Genomic DNA, 14712 nt, shown 5'->3' with positions numbered 1-14712 from the left:
AGACATTTAACGTCCCGGCCTCCACTGCACTCCGTGGCAATGAATTCCACAGGCCCACCATCCTCTGGCTAAAGAAATGTCTCATTTCCGTTCTAAATTGAACCCCTCTTGTTTTAAGACTGTGCCCACAGATCCTAGTCTCCCCGCCTAATGGAAACTACTTCCCAGCTTCCACCCTTTCTATCCCATTCATCATCTTGTACATTTCTATTAAATCTCCCCTCAACCTACTAAACTCCATTGAATACAATCCCAGGATCCTTAGCCATTCATCGTATGTTAGGTCTACCATTGCAGGGATCTTCCGTGTGAATCTCCGCTGGACACACCCCAGTGTCAGTATGTCCTTCTTGCGGTGTGTGGCCCAAAATTGGCCACAGTATTCTAAATGGGGCCTAACTAGAGCTTTATAAAAAGTCTCAGAAGCACATCGTTGCTTTTATATTCCAACCATAAATAAATGACAACATTACATTTGCTTTCTTCATTACAGACTCAACCTGCAAGTTAACCTTTAGAGAATTGCAGACTAGCACTCCCAGATCCCTTTGTACTTCTGGTTAGAGTTTTCTCACCGTTTAGAAAATAGTCCATGGCTGAATTCTTTTTTCCAAGTGCAAGACCTCACACTCGCTCGCATAGAATTTCATCAGCCATTTCCTGTACCACTCTCCAAAGCTGTTTAAATCTTTCCGCAGCCTCCCCACCTCCTCAGTACTAACTGCCTGCCCACCTAACTTCGTATCATCAGCAAGCTTTGCCAGAATGCCCCCACACCTTTCATTCAGATCCTTATATAAAAAGTGAACAGTAGTGGCCCCAACACAACCCTGTGGGACTCCAATTGTCACTGGCTGCCATTCCAAAAAAGAAGCTTTTATCTCAACTCTCTGCCTTCGGTCAGACAGCCAATCCTCAATCCATGCCAGTAGGTCACCTCAAACACCATGGGCCCTCACCTTATTCAGCAGCCTCCAGTGAGGCACCTTACCAAAGGCCTTTAGGAAGTCTAGATAGATAACATCCACTGGGTTTCCCTGGTCTAACCTACTTGTTACCTCTTCAAAGAATTCTAACAGGTTTGTCAGGCACGACTTCCCCTCACAAAATCCATGCTGACTTGTTCTAATCTGACGCTGCACTTCCACGAATTTAAAAGTCTCATCCTTAACAATGGATTCCAGAATTTTGCCAACAACAAAGATTAGGCTAATCAACCTATAAATTTCTATCATTTGTCTTGATCCATTCTTGAACAAGGGAGTCACAACAGTGATTTTCCAACCATCTGGGACTTCCCCCAACTCCAGTGACTCTTGAAAGATCACAACCAATGCCTCTGCTAGTTCCTCAGCCACCTCCCTCAGAACTCGAGGATGTAGCCCATTGGGGCCAGGAGATTTATCAATTTTTAGGCCTTTTAGCTTTTCTAGCACATGGTCTTTTTGTAATGGCTACCATACTCAACTCTGCCCCCTGACACTCTACTATTGTTGCGATGTTACTGCTGATTGATGTAAAGTACTTATTAAATTCTTTAGCTATTTCCTGATCACCCACCACTAGCCTTGTAACGTCAATTTGGAGCAGCCCAATGTCTACTTTTGCCTCCCATTTGTTTCTTATGTATTGAAAGAAACTTTTACTATACTTTCTAATATTACTGGATACCTTATTTCTGTTATCCTCTGTTTTTGTCACCTTCCCAATCTGATTTCCCACTGCTCTTGGCTAATATATAGGCTCTCTCTTTTTCTTTGATACATTTCCTGACTTCCTTTGTCAGGCATGGCTATCTAATTCCATCCTGTAAGCATCCCATGAATCCCTTTCTATGGATCCACTGGCAACATTATTCACTTGGTCCACCTGCATATTCAACTCCCCATGATCACTGTGGCATTGCCTTTCTGACATGCCCGATCTGCTATCTGGTACATCTTGCACCCCTGGTCCTGACCATTGCTGGGAGGTCCGTATGTAACTTCCATCATGTTTTTTTTTGCCTTTCTGGTTCCTCAACTCCACCCACACAGAGTCCACATCATCTGGCCCCATGCCATTCATTTCCATAGATTTAATTTCATTCTTAGACCATAAGTCCATAAGACATAGGAGTGGAAGGAAGGCCATTTGGTCCATCGAGTCCACTCCGCCATTTAAACATGGGCATTTTAACTCCACTTACCCGCTGTCTCCCAGTAACCCTTAATTCCTTGCAAAATCAAGATTTTATCAATCTCTGCCTTGAAGATATTTAGCACCCAGCCTCCACTGAACTCCGTGGCAATGAATTCCACAGGCCCAAACTTAACAAGGTAACCCCACCCCCTCTGCCCACCTCCCTGTCTTTTCGATAAGTTGTAAATCCTCAGATGTTTAATTGCCAGTCCTGAACCTCCTGCAACCACGTCTCTGCGATGCCTATCACATCATAATCATTCACGATGATTTGTGCCATTAATTCATCTACTTCTGTTAAGAAGAGTCTACTAATATCCTTTCATACTTCATGAGTAAGAGTCTTTAACATCATCTTTTTGCTTTCATTACTACTCACATTCGAAGCAATAAATCTCAACATTTCATGCTCTAACCAAAGGAAAATCTTCTGAAAAATATGATAATATAAATACTTGTATTTTAGTACCATGAATTAAACTTCATGGAAGACAAATATCAGTTTACTCTGCCGCAAACAAAGCATGTTTAAGTCTTAGGTAGTTCAAAAGTATGGTAATACATATATTAACTTTAAACCAGATTTGCAACCAGATTATGATAGAGTCAGAGTCATACAGTATGGAAATAGACCCTTCTGTCCGATCAGTCTGCACCAAACATAAACCCAAACTGAACTAGTCCCACTTGCCTGCTATTCTTGGGTATTAGCCATGATTTTTGTTGACTGTTCAGGGAACATCAAACTGAGTGTGCACTTGAATGTTTGCCCTGTACGAATTGCATGCCTGCTGTTAACCTTTTCCTTACCAACTGGTAAGGAAATTGTATATCTGTTCTAACTAAATTAATAAAAGGTAGTGGTTAGTTAATACAGACTTGACTCTTATCCTTTTTGGCCAAGCCAATGACTGTTCTCAAGGATAGTAACTGGGAAGCACTTAACTGTTTTGAGTATTCCCAACCTTTTTATGGGCTGGGAGTTCCAGATACCCATCAGACTTAGGATGCCCATAAAGCCTTCCTCTCCACATTAAGAATTCTGCCACCTCTGTGCCTTGCACGTTGTGTCCCCCAAATAATATTGGGTAATTGAAATCCCCTACTCTTATTACCCTATTATTTTTACACTTCGGTGAGAGTTGCTGACAAATCAATCTTGCCATCTCTCTACTTGAGGGTTTATAATGCAGCAATGTATTTTGACTCATTTTTTATTTTAAATTCAACCCAGATGGCCTCATTTGAGGTATCTGCTAAGATATCATCTCTCCCTATTGCAGTAATTGATCCTGCAATCAGTATTGCAACATTTCTCCACCCTGCCAAATGGCCTGAAGCTGAGATACCATGGAACAGGCTCACCATGATGTTGAATGGTTTTTCGGTCTGTGCTCACTCCTTCAAGCAAGAATCCTAACCTTCACCATTCCCCCAGCACCCCATATCAATGATCCCTTCACCTATTACCAGTCCTCATGCTCCACATGAATCCCTTCCTCTAGTCTCGAACTTGCTCTCGATCAGTTTATTGAAAATTGTCCGTGACATCAGCCGTATCAATCTCTCTACTCTTCTCACCTATTCTAACCTGTCCCCTTCGCTCTCGAAGGTCCAACCCTAACTTTGTCACCAAATCTACTCCTACAGTTAAATTAGTTTAAACTCCCACAAAAAAACCACACTAGCAAGTCCCCCCAGAAGGATGACGGCCTATTGTGGTTCAGGTGCAAACCATCAGACTTGTATAGGCCCTACCTTGCCAAGAAATGAATCAATTGATCCAGAAATCTAAAGCCCTCTCTCTACTCCAGCACATTCATCTGTTCCATACACCTATTCCTACATTCACCAGCACATAATACTGGGAGTATTCAGAGATTATATCCTTTGAAGTCCTGCTTTTTTAAAAATCTGCCAAATAGCTCCCTAAATTCTTGTTACAGGACCTTGTCCTTCCTACTACCTACATTCTTGGTACCAACATGAGCCACCTTTGAGTGTTCAGCCCCCGGTTCAGAAAGTTCTGTAGTGGTTCAGTGACATCCTTGACCCTGGCCCCAGGAAGGCAAGTCACCATCCTGGAGTGACATCCGTGACTGCCGAAAAACCAGAGTCCCTTTGAGACAGAGTTCCTCACCACTACTGTTCTCCCTTTCACTCCATCCCCCACCTTGTGCAGCTAAGCTCTGGCTGAACTCCCCAGAGGAACTGTCACTGTTTTCCAACACAGAAAATCTGTTCTGGAGATACACTCTGGGGATTTTCTTAATCTCTACCTCCCTCTTTCTGATGGGTGGGCACTGTCAGTCAGAAACACTTCCTTAAACTGCCAGATGATCACGTCTAAGCTCCAAAATCCTATTCTCAAGCTAAACAAACAAGTAGTAACTCCTGTAGATGTGGTCATTGAAGGTGAGTGAAAACCCTCAGCCTTGCCTGCTCTCCATCCACTGCCTAGGAAGAGATGATTCCTGATGATCCAACAGTCTCCACTTCCAGAAAGCGAGAGCATGTGATATTTATTTGCAAGTGCAACAACGTTGCCACAGTTTATTATATGATGAAACAGAATATTTATTCACAATAAAATTATATACAAACATAACTGGAAGAAGGATCCATTGCTTTTATGAACTGGAGGCTCTGGAGGAGATCAACCAGTCTAATGAAAAGGTTCTTGGTTTTGGATTGTTTCTGTTACAAAAGGTGAGGATCTTGGAAGATTACTTGCTGTTAGAAAGCCAAGGACCTGAAGGACATCAGATGCTTTGAAGGAGAGAAGATTCAGTGGTGTTAAACAAATATCGATATGCAAAAGATAGTACCTTGAAGGTGAGAATCTGGAGCAGATCAGTTGGCGTTAAGAATACAATGTCTGGACTATATTCAGAGCCTGGATGTACTGAGGTCTTACTTGGGTGCTGAGCAGCAGCAATTGCCAATTAATATTTTGCACCAGGAGGTCCATCGGCTGAGTCTGAAGTGATGTATCTGCTTCGTGTGGAATGTTGCCACAGCCACTGCATGACAATTGATACAGTCCTGGTCGGAGGTGAAGGATACACAGTTTGAGATGTAAGAATTCACTATGCTGCTGTAGTCATCAACAAGTTGACGTGAAATGCATCTTGAAGTCCCAGTAACTCCAGCTTGGCACTTCGCAATACCTTTCAAAAAAAGAAGCAACCCTTTGCAGATCCAGTGGATGAGAAGATCACCTGTAGTGTTGTACTACAATATTGGATGATTTTCTCACTCTCAGCCAGCACACAATGTTGTTATAGATCTGTTGTTGGAAGTCACCATACTCTTCAAAGTTGGCTAATATCCCCAACATTTGGAAAGCTTCCACTGAGACTTACTCACTCCCTGACCTAAAGAGCGGCTAAATCCTGGTGAAGATAGAGTTCAAAAAGGGCTCAATTGTTTCTGGTGCCTGAAGAATGTTTCTTTGCAGGTAAGACAATATGGCATGTGTGAATATATTGGGTGTTCTCTTTATTCCCCAGAAGACTCACCAATACATCTGTCATACTCCAACAGCATCACCTGACTCCAAAATCAATGTCTTCTCAAGCTCTGACACAAAGCAGTTGGATAACGGGCGAGGAGTCAGCCCTTCATCAGGCATTCCTGAAGAAGGGCTTTGGTTGGAAATGTTGATTTCCCCACGCCTCAGATGTTGCCTGACCTACTGCGCTTTCCCAGCACCACTCTAATCTTGACTTTGATCTCCAGCATCTGCAATCCTCACTTTTGCCAGGATCATCAGGATGTCAGTTCTTCAGGAAAGGTCTTCAGAAATCTTAAGAGCTCTAGATGCTGTTCCAAGCTGGCTTCTTCACCCACTAATCAGATGAAGAGGATGATATAGACCGCATTAAATTGCAAGGGAACGATTAACATAGCATGGAATCAGTCCTCTAAGCAGTGTCCCCACATGATTTCCAAGCACTTCCCTGCTGACAAACTCCTTTGAACAAACTACTAGCATCTCAGAGATTGTATGTATTGCCGTCTCTCACTCACTGTCTTCCACTGACAAATCCCCTCTTCACTTTTCTAGATGATTTGAGACATACCTTCCAACTCAGCAATGATCTTCTCTACTGCAGCGGAAAAGAAATGAATAACAGGCTTCATTGGTTGGTCTGCTTCTGTTCTAACTGTGCTGAATGATTCAACTCTGTCTGTAATCTCTCCCTGGAGTCAAGAAAGCATAGACTGAGTTTCCTAGTACACCTGACTTGGTGTCTCTTGCTGTCTTTCCTGTACAAGTGCACAGATTGCTTCATTTTGTTGTGCTTTCTTAACCCTTCGATGATTGCATTGTCATGGTTCTCATTGTGATATGGTCCTGAGCTCCCAGCGGGTGTGCAGTGCTTGGATTTTCTAAAACATTCAGTGAAGTCACAGATTATGGACAGAGTGAGGGCTCACATCAGAGTCATAGAATCATACAGCATGGAAACAGACAATTTGGTTTAACCAGTCCATACCAATATAATGCCAAAGTAAGCTGCCTGCTCTTGACCCTTATCCCTCCAAACCCTTTCCTATTCACATACTAATCCAGGATGAAGGGCTCTGATGAGTCAGTCAAGTGAGCCAGACATTTGTCAGGTCACTAGATCACTCATTGCATGAATCTGGATGCACTGAACTCAAGAATTGGGCAGGTTGCACAGCTAAGTTCAGTTTTGACACCATTGTTAACGCCAAAATAGTTTTTCTGTGGGACACCATCTAAGCCAACCTCACGCAAACATATTCTTGAGAAACACAAAAAACCCCTAACTGGTATGTCCTGTGTATTGTTTACATTTTGAAAATACATGTGATTCATTTGAATCTGCAGTTGCATGTACTAGTTAACTTGCACATCTTCCTGGGCTCCATTCCATCCTCAAATTCACCTTTGAAATGTGGAGCAGTCTAATGAGCTTCCTTTCTTCCACATGCTGGTAGAGAAATCCACAAATGAGTTCTCTACAATGGAGTGCCATAAGGCTACTCTAACAATATACCCATTAGGCTTTCCACAGCTTTACCAACTGTAAGACTGCCTTCACTGACAAATTTGTAAACAAAGGTGGTTCTCGAATAACATTCATTCTGGCAGCACAGTTTGCTTATAACGTCACTCAGTACTTTCAAGAACGCTCACCTCTGTTCACAATAGCTCAATTCCAGTGGTGATCTTTCTGCACTCTTTGTGCTGTTCTGCACATGTGCCAATGTCAGCTGCTGACAGAGGAACTGTGAAAGGTACTGTACAGACAGCAGCTTTCTGAGACAGATATATTGAGCAGCTCCCTGTGAAAGGTACACTACTTCTAGCTCATCCCTTTTTTTTGAAAAAAAATGGACGGGCATGGTGACAAGAAGCATAAAATGGCAGGTGATAAATATAAAAGGAAGGCTATAACAATGGAAGAGATGAAAGATATAAAGTATTTCGAGCCAAAGGAGAGAACGTGCAATTTTGCTCACTGAACAGGAATGAGAGAGTCTACCTTAGGCATCATGACCACCCTCTGTCCCTGCATTAACAAATTTTAAAATGTACGGTGTTAAATTTGTGTTTTGTCAATAAATACGATTTATACCTTCATTCAGACTGTGCTGTACTGTGGTAGACTTCTGAGTGATTTTTGGGCAATTGAGTGATTTTTTTTGCTGGTCTGCCCCCATCCCCAGTTTTCCCATTGGCCTCATTATTTTTCTATTAGGCAAGGTTTTGCTGGAACGCAACTATAGTCGTTCCGCTCTCATGCAATCCTGTGTTACAACAAAACCACATAATAGCAGCATTATACAAACTAATGGAGCTGGAATCGCGTTATAGTCGATACACACCTTAAAAATTCAGAAACAGTGTGCCCAATTCATCATTCGCGTCTCATGAATTCGCATTAACGAAACGCGTGTTATAGCTGAACAACCTGTATGGAATTATCAGAGAACTACTTGTAGGCTCAAGCCATTTGATCACAATACAAAGCTTCAACGCCAAAATAAGTCCAAAGTTATCTTAAAAGATAATGATGACCTCAATCAGATTATTGATTGCTGAAATGTACATGCTACCTCAAAATTACCTTGAAAGGATAAAGTATTCATAGATTAAAAAGCAGATGAAGCTAGCTACTTCATGCCCAATCTACGCAGGAGCAGCACAATTGGCATTCTTCACCAAGAGGGTGCTGACATCAAGCTGAGAGAGCTTCTACCCACCACAAAAAATGAGTCATGTGATACATGATTTCCAGTGCCAGTATAATTCCAGGTACTTGCGTGTACATCTCCTTTCAAACAGCAGGCCCCATTGGTTATTCACAATAGAGTGCTGGCCATTGTCAAACTTAGTCAAGTAAAACTCAAAGCAAAGAGTTCAACATGACATGAACACTACTTATGTATGTTAGCTCCTGAACGAACCAGTGTGTTCAGATTTACATGAATAATTGTGTTAAAAACAAACCAAACACAATCTCTCATACAAATTACTAGGTAAGGAGACAGTTTCTAAGAACAGTCTTAAAAAATTGCAATTTCTCACACCACATTAAAGCCACAACTTCCAATATGACTAAACTTAGCTATGCTTTTACGTTTGAAAAAAAAACAAAATTTTTCATTGAGGATGCCATTTTTCATAGATTGAGACACAAGTCAAAGATATTTGCTCAGCCAATTCACTTTCAATTCAATCTCTACCAAACAAAAATGATAAATTTAATTTAAGAAAATGAAAAGAGAGCAAATTCCACAAAGGGTGATGAGAAAATGAAAGAATTAGGATGCAATTCAGGGAACCCAATGAGGGATGGAGCAGAGGTCAGTTCATTTTTAACTACACGTAGTTCTGCTATAAAGTACATTTTGTTAACGTGAACTCGCTATAACACAATTGATGAATTGGAGCACTGTTTCTAAAGTAGGAAGTTTTAAAGCATGCACTGGTTATAATGCAATTCCGTCCCCATTCATTTCAATGGTGCTGCTATCATGTGATTTTCTTATAACAGGATTGCATGAGAATGGAACTATTCCATTATAGCAGAACTGATTGTACAGAAAAGACCAAACTGAAAACTATGATTCAGGCATGTCCATTATTCACCACGTAACTCTTAGCTGCTGTCTCTTCGATACTGTTCTAACAAAACTCAAAACAATCTTTAACAACAGCAACTCTGCTGGTCACACAAGCCCCCAGGTTTAACTGTGCCCTCAATTTCATTCACAATGGAATCTTTATATTGTAATCAACAATTACAAGTTAAAAGAAGACATTCAGCTCATTGCATCAGTGCCAGCTCTCTAAAAGCACAATTCAACTAATTCAGGAGAAGCTTCTCGATCCAGAGAATGTTAACACTTGCTAGCACAGGTATCCTAGGTGCATTGAAGGAGAAACTACGCAAGAATAGATTAAAAGATTTTTTTTAAAAAAAAGAAGTTTATTAAAAAAATAGGATTGCATGAAGCATAAACAACAGCAAGGATCAATTGGGCCATTTAGCCCAACTCCATATTGTGCAATCTATAAAATTATACTTACACTTTCCGAGCTATACTCTTTATATGCTTTGATTGTCAGTATAAAAGCAAAAGATGCAGCGGCAGTAATTATTGATAATATACCACAAATGTTATTTGAATTCAAATTTTAAAATGTCAAACACACAACGCAAGGGATATCTTAAATAGACTCAGTCATGTAGCGCAGAAACAGATCCTTTGGTCTAACCTGCCCATGTCAACCAATTTTCCCAACTAAACTAGCCTTTTAAACTGATGTAACAGTACCTGCATAATCACTTTCTCCGGCAATTTATTCCACATTTAGAGACAGAGTCCTAGAGAGGTACAGCATGGAAACAAACCCTTCGGTCCAACCCGTCCATGCGACGAGACTTCCCAATCCAATCTAGTCCCACCTGCCAGAAACCAGCACATATCCCTCTAAACCTCTATTCCTAAATCCCTCTATTCATATACCCATCCAAATGCCTCTTAAATGTTGCAGTTGTGCCACCCTCCACCACTTCCTCTGGCAGCGCATTCCATACCCGTTCCACCTTCTGCGTGAAAATGTTGCCCTTTAGGTCTCTCACATCTTTCCCCTCTCACCCTAAATCTATGCCCTCTAGTTCTGGACTCCCCAGCCCTAGGGAAAAGACTTTGTCTATTTACCCTATCCATGCCCCTCATCATTTTGTAAATCTCTATAAGGTCACTCCTCAGCCTCCGATGGTCCAGGGAAAACAGCCCCAGCCTGTTCAGCTTCTCCCTATAGCTCAAATGCTCCAAACCTGGCAACATCCTTGCAAATCTTTTCTGAACCCTTTCAAGTTTCACAACATCCTTCCTAACAAGGGAGACCAGAATTGCATGCAATATTCCAACAGTGGCCTAACCAATGTCCTGTACAGCCGCAACATGACCTCCCAACTCCTGTACTCAATACTCTGACCAATAAAGGAAAGCATACTAAAACCTTCTTCACTATCCTATCTCCCTGCGACTCCACTTTCAAGGAGCTATGAACCTGCACTCCAAGGTCTCTTTGTACAGCAATACTCCCTAGGGCCTTACCATTAAGTGTATGAGTCCTGCTAAGATTTGCTTTCTCAAAATGCAGCACCTCTCATTTATCTGAATTAAACTCCATCTGCCACTTCTCAGCCCATTGGCCCAACTGGTCAAGATCCTGTTGTAATCTGAGGTAACCCTCTTCGCTGTCCACTCCACTTCCAATTTTGATGTCGTCTGCAAACCTACTAATTGTACCTCTTATGCTCGCATCCAAATCATTTATGTTAATGACAAAAAACAGAGGACCCAGCATCAATCCTTGTGGCACTCCAGTCGCAGGCCTCCAGTCTGAAAAACAACCCTCCACCACCACAGCCTGTCTTCTACCTTTGAGCCAGTTCTGTAACCACCATGTGTGAAAACACTGCCCCTCAGGTCCTTTTTAAAATCATATTCCTCTCAACTTAAAAATATGCCCCCTTGTTTTGAACTTCCCCCAATCCTAGGCAAAAGACTTTGGCTATGCAGCTTATCTATGCCCTTCATGATTTTATCAACCTCTAGAAGGCCAACCCTCAACCTCCTACAATCCAGTGAAAACAGTTCCAATCTATCCAACCTCTCCTTATAACTCAAATTCTCTAGTCCCAGCAACTTCTTCCTGAACCCTCTTCAATTTAATGATGTCCTTGCTATAGAAGGGTGACCAGAACAGAGCACAGTACTCCAAAAATGGCTTCACCAATATCTTCTACAACCTCAACATGATGTTCCAACCCTTACACTCAAGGCAAGTGTGATAAACGCCTTAACTACTCTGTCTACTTGTGACACAACTTTCAAAGAACTAGGTACCTGAACACCTAGGTCTCTTTTTGACAACACCATCCATGATCCTACCATTAATTCTAAAAGTTCTGTTATCATTTTCTTTTCAAGAACGTAAAACCTCACATTTATCCAAATTCAACTCCATCTGCCACTCTTTGGTCCATTGACTCAAACGGTGAACATCTTTTTGTAATCTTAGATAACCTTTTCACTGTCCATTATACCACTAATTTTGGAGTCATCTGCAAACACACTAACAATTCCTCCTAAATTCTCAACCAAATCATTTATCTAAATAACAACCAACACCAATCTCTGTGGAATACCCCTGGACACAGGCCTGCAGTCTAAAAGCAAACTTTCACCACCACACTGCCTCCTATAGTCAAGCCAATTTTGTATCCAATTGACAAGCTCTCCCTGAATCCCATAAGATCCAACTTCATTAATCTACCACGAGGAACTATTTCAAAGGCTTTACTAGAGTCAACATAAACAATATCTACCACTCTACACTTCTGAATAGTAACCAACGATCTTCCCCAGAAAAGTACCTAAAATGAGGCAAGAATTTCAATGTTTTATACAAAAATTGTTACACTCAATATCCTAAAAATATACTGAACACTGGGAATATTTTTGTTTTCAGTTGAAGATGGTGGCTTATAAACGCAAAGTTTGACAGAAAATCCACAAGTTTTTGTTACTCTAGTTGGTTATGAGAGATAGACTGTGCTAATTATCAATGAACCCACCACTTTAATAAGGCTCCTGTAGTTTGCAATTCAAAAGAGGTTTATAAAAGCATGAGCAAAATGTAGAAACTCTCAAGAATTCAAGAAAATAATTTGAGAGGCAAGCATAAACAACCAAAGTCTGTGTCACAGACAGTTTACTGAAGAGGTGAATACTCAAAATACCAGAGTCAGAGAAACGTGGGATGCAGAAAAGATACCAGGTTAGAGGAACTTCCATAAATAAAGAGGGACGGGGATAGAGAATGATTTGAAGGGAAGGGCAAGAATATTAAACTCAACGTGTTCCAAACTACACAATTAACCTGCATCTACAAGGATGGAAATCACACAAGTGTGACTCCAAAAAAGATAAGGCTGCCATATCCCACTTTATCTAATGATGACACAAGTACAATAGATAAAATGGATATTACAAGTTTTGCAAGTGGCCAACCTGGTTGCCAATCAAAATATTGGAGTTTTGATGGCATGTTTTGTTTTGGCTAAACAGATTTTTGTTTCTTTCAAATAGGATTCAGATTGGGAATGGAGAAAAAAAAAGTTTTCATGACCATCTTGTCACAGCTTAGTCTTTACCATAACCCAGCTAGTAAACCCCTACTTCATGCTTCAGAAAATAGAATTTTAAAACCTCGTTAAGGGCTCTCAAGAACTCAGATGGACTTTTAGTAATGCCACAAGAATATTATACGACAGAAAGCACTGCATTTTGTTTTTTAACATGCCTTTACCATTTTATTTCTAAAGAGTCTTTGTCAATTTTCAAAATAGAAATTAGTTTTTCAATTAGTCAATTTACTACAAATAAAGTTATTGGCTAAATAGCTTTCATTCTGATAAATGACAAAAATACATATTACAGCGGTTATTAGCCTCTTCAAAATGTTATAAAAAGCTGAATATCCCAAAAGTTCAGAAAAATCCACATAATTTATAATCTCACTAAACAGTCCAAACTTGTCCTTAATTTATTCATAGGATGCGGACTAGGCTAACATTTACTGCTTATCCCTATTGCCCTGCTGAATGTGGCAGTGAGCTGCCTACGTGAAAAACACCAGTGCGCTGTTAGACAGGGAAAGGTAGAACAATGGAGAAATTTAATGTGCAATCACGTGCTGTGACCATTGATTCCAATGATTCGACATCTTTCTCCTTACCCCCAAATCCCACTTGCCCTGCCAACTTACCTTATTAGCTCTGTCTGCCCCCAAACAGCTGGAAATATTTTAATATCACAAAGCTGTTGCCAAATATTCACTGGAAACCTGGAGATCATTACTGTCATTGGCATTTGCTCAGATATTTTGTTCTGTACTTAATCAAAACAAAAAAGGGTTTTTTTCCCTGTTTCATGTATCATAATACATATAGAGTAACATTATTTAAATATCTATTTGAAATGTGACAATGGCTTAAGTAAACATCTTCTTTCAACAATTTTACTCTACTGAAAGCATGGCTTTCTAAGAAATACCAGTTTTTCCATTCCACTTCTGGTACTAATCTGCTATTGCAAATTTGAAATATTCAAAAAATAAGAAAATAAAGATTTGTAAAACATTTACAATCAACACAATCTAGAAGTGATGCTTTTGCCTTTAAGTAGTTTCAAAGTTGACATAATTGTCATTTAATATTCTGCAATCTTTATCACGAGCAGAATAATTTGGTTAGAAATTCAAAACAAAGATGCAACAATACTTTTGAAACCGTTAAGGATTCTGTTAAAAACTCTTAATTTGGGTTTTCAAAGGTTCTAAATTATATTTAAGTTATCTGTGAAAAAAAATCAGAAACTGCATCCCACTTGTCATGGCGAACCATAAAATTTGAGATTTAAAAATCACAAGACCAAAATAATGGGAGCAATATTGAAATTGTTTTACTTCCCAAATGCGAGTCTAAGTGAAAACATGCAAGTTTACAATTCACAACTGACAATTCAAAATTAAATTAACTTGGTCGCCAAGACAAAGCCCTTACTTCAGCAAAACTGAAATATTTCTGAGACAGACACTAGGGAAAGGGAAGGGAGTATGTATTCAAGATACCATATAAGGAAAATGACTTCTATCTGGTCTTTGGTCAGAACATTAAACTCCCCTAAAGCACTCACTTCCTGACCCTTCCCCCAGTTAAGAAAACAATCAACTCCATCCTGGCATCTGGAATATCACTGTCTGTTAAACATAAAGAGAAGGAAGACTAAAGCTGCCAACCCTATTTGTAATTTAATGCAGACTTTAACTGGTAGTTTTATAATGTGTATTGAATTTAATTAGTTCATCTATCGTTGGCAAAAAAATTTTAATATTATTTTTCTGCTCAAAATATTTTTCATGCAATATGCATTGAAATGTTTCCTCAACTGTTTTTCCTGACGAACTGACAT

The 14712-nt window shown here is 40.1% G+C and overlaps 1 protein-coding gene across 2 annotated transcripts in view; it reads right to left on the bottom strand.

Annotated features, from left to right (window-relative positions):
- Nucleotides 1-14712, bottom strand: part of mcc (MCC regulator of WNT signaling pathway) — a 161603-nt gene that overhangs the window by 107474 nt on the left and 39417 nt on the right. The window lies entirely within an intron of this gene.

Source organism: Hemiscyllium ocellatum, chromosome 2 (assembly GCF_020745735.1).
Source record: "Hemiscyllium ocellatum isolate sHemOce1 chromosome 2, sHemOce1.pat.X.cur, whole genome shotgun sequence".
In the NCBI taxonomy this organism is placed as follows: Eukaryota; Metazoa; Chordata; class Chondrichthyes; order Orectolobiformes; family Hemiscylliidae; genus Hemiscyllium; species Hemiscyllium ocellatum.
The sequence above is the reverse complement of the archived record's forward strand: the minus strand, read 5'-3'. Positions and strand labels throughout refer to the sequence as shown.